General features: G+C 50.7%; 1 protein-coding gene across 3 annotated transcripts in view; it reads right to left on the bottom strand.

Moving 5' to 3' along the window:
* Window positions 1–2,952, bottom strand: part of MGLL (monoglyceride lipase) — a 97,080-nt gene that overhangs the window by 61,138 nt on the left and 32,990 nt on the right. Inside the window, exon 1 of one of the 3 annotated variants that reach the window (XM_057390247.1) lies at window positions 170–429. The exons of the other annotated variants lie outside the window; for them this stretch is intronic. The gene's annotated coding sequence lies outside the window, so the exon portion shown is untranslated. Of the gene's footprint in view, window positions 1–169; window positions 430–2,952 lie in introns of those variants that run through there. 3 annotated transcript variants of the gene reach the window in all.

The following is a 2,952-nucleotide window of genomic DNA, read 5'->3' as shown; positions in this document are numbered from 1 at the left end:
TGGGAAGGGTGGGGGAGAGGGAGGGCTGGCGGGTGGGAAAGCTGCAGTCCACTTTCCAGAAGCTGCTGCACGTACATCAAAGGCACCTTGAACACATGCAGCTGGAGCAGCTCACAAAGTTCCTGCCGCGGCAGGTTGTTTGCAACTTTACTTCCTTCCTGCCACTTACAGTTCGGAGGCCGCGGCGCCGGGGGGAGGCGAGGGAGGGGGAGCCCTTTTCTCAAAGCGATCCCCGCTGCGAAGCCATCTCTCGTGTAAGCGCAACTTCCCCAGCCCCGCGCTGCCAGGCGGAGAGCGGGAGGGACGGGGGGAGGAGGAGGAGGAGGAGAAGGAGGAGGGAGGATCCAAGCACCGACGCGATGCCAGGTCGCCAGCCCCGCGCACACATCCTCCTGCCGCGGCCGCTCCGCCCGCGGAGCCGAAGCGCGGTGGCTCCACCGCACGGTGCGCACCAGCTGCTCCCGGAGAGGAGAAGAGAGAAGAGGAGAGGAGGGCGGCAGCGGCGGGAGGGCGGCAGCGGCGGAAGGGCGGTGGGCGGGTGGCTGCTTGGATGGACGGACGGATGCATGGATGCACGGATGGATGCATGGATGGATGGATGGAGGGGCGGGCGGTGCTGCCGCCCCCTCGGCGGGGCTTTGCTGGGCGGGGAGCGGGGAAGCTCCGCGGTGCCCCCGGGCCGCGGGGAGGGCGGGGACGCGGCCGCCCCCTCCCCCGGTGGGGGCTCCGCACCGGCTCCGCTGAGCTGATGCGGTTTGGGGGAGCGGCCGCAGCGCTCCCGCAGCCCCCGGCACCGGCACCTGGCCCCGGGAGCGCCGCTCCGCTGCTGCGGGCGGGGGGACCGCGGAGACACCGCGGGGAGGGGGCGGCTGCTGGCACAGAGAGGGAACATCTCAGAGCCTCTGGGCATCCCGGGCAGAACCGCTCCTTGGCATCCCAGCACCAAACTTCGCTGCGTTCAATGTGCATCTCTTCAGGCTTTGAAGCCGCACCGGAGAGAGAGATCGTTCAGATTCTAGTTCGGAGAAGTTCCCAAGCTTTGCACCCTCATTCAGGGTAAAGGCAGTTTATAAACACGGTGTATGATTTATACACAGGTAATTTAGTGCCCCTACATCACTATAGATTAAATGCAATACACGTGCTGCTCTGTAATGGGAGATCTATTTGGTGGTATATGATACTTGCTTATAAAAATTGTCACAACAAGGTTCCCCGAAGCCAAAATAGCTTCCCAGCCTTAAGGCATCCCAATACAGAATTCTGTCATTTAATACTGGTAAGAGCTCAGCATTTGCTGAGCAGATTCATGCCTTCTGCATTTCATCAGGTCCTTTCATTTTTACATGCCTACATCGTAGAGGTTTCAAGCCTTTCTAAGAAGAGACAGCTAATAACCTTATTTTTAAAGTGAGGCAATGTGCTCATCAAGTGCAAATCTGTGAACAAAGGCTGAGGAAAGGAAAGAAATATGTGCTAACAATAACAATAAATGCAAAACCTCAGAGATGAGCCATATAAATATAAAAAGGAAATCAAAACCAGATTTTATTTTATTAATCTTTTAGTGCCATTTTTATTAAATGCCCTAGGGGGGGTGTTAGTTATAAATGGAAAAAGAAAAATTTTATATTCCTGTAACTGCTGTTTAGAAAAAAATAAACAAAACCAGCATTTATGGTTGTTTATGATGAATGAGATTTAGGTCAGATGGGTCTTAAGCAGGGGCCTGGGAGCTGTACCTGGAGCTGTACCTCTTGCTAGGCTGGTTACTATCTGAGCATGGATGGGTGGAATTAAACAGCTATCACAGGCCAGCTCCGGAGCTGATAGAAGCAAGGACATATATATTTATTTAAATGATACAGATCAGATAATAACTGGATTAAGAAGAAAAGAAAGAAGGAAAGAAGCGTCTTTCCCTGGTCAGGGTTTATCTGCCAGGAACACTTTACTGCTTCCCTACAGTCATCCATGAAATCTGATGCCAGGAACAGGCTTTTCTCCCTCTGTGGTGCTGGGAATATCAGAGTTCCCAGGGCCACAGAAGGGTGGAGGGAGTTGAGGAAAAAATCTCTTTTTAAACTTCTGGCTAAAAATAGCATGTCAAGGAAAACGACCTTTGTTGGGACACAAGGGTGAGATCCTGACTTTGAGAGCATGCCYTGGTCAGTCCAGATATATGATTCCCTTGATACCCTGTTAACCTCASTGTAGCTAAAATTGGAGACAGCATAACTGTGGTCCAGCCTGCCCTCTCTGCCAGGCCCAGATCCTCCCCACTGCACAGGAGTGAAGAATCAACCAACCCCTCCTTCMCTTCTCCCAGCTTCCTGAGACCCCAGAAATGTGAGGACATTTCTCCCCACAGGCAGCACACACTTCCCCATCTCAATGTTAACAGCATAAAAATGAAAGAGGATCAACTGCTGACTTGTTGCCTTGTAATTTTTCAGAGTTTAAGCTGTGAATGAAAAGCCACCTGAGAAAACTGGACTGRGTCTGGGGAATTCATGTATCTGATACCCAGACTGTACACCAGGCTTCAGCAAAGCAATTACTGCACACTGGCTCCCTGTGAGAAATCAAAGGGATGCCTGAGCATGCAGTATTTATGAGACTGTAACATCTTCTCTTGTCTTGGTGGAGTGAAATACRTTTCAGAGGTAGAGTTTAAGCTAAATCAACTTCTAATAAAAAATAGATACAATACTTCTAATAAAAATAGATACACTCCATGAATCTTTACACTAACTCAGCAATTGCTCAATCCTTGGAGAAAAGGATGTTTGGTTTATTAAAGGTTGAGCCCTGCTTAATTTAAATGTCTCCATTGACCCCCAAGATAWGCACAGGAGTATAGAGGAAAGGGCTATGCCTTCAGATGAGGCACATTTTAGGAAAAGGATCAATTGCTGGAATGGCAGAGTAAATACATGTAATGAAACTTGT

Source organism: Malurus melanocephalus, unplaced genomic scaffold (genome assembly GCF_030028575.1).
Source record: "Malurus melanocephalus ecotype Western Australia unplaced genomic scaffold, MMel_1.1 scaffold_24, whole genome shotgun sequence".
NCBI classification, from domain to species: domain Eukaryota; kingdom Metazoa; phylum Chordata; class Aves; order Passeriformes; family Maluridae; genus Malurus; species Malurus melanocephalus.
This window is presented reverse-complemented; position numbering and strand designations above follow the sequence as displayed.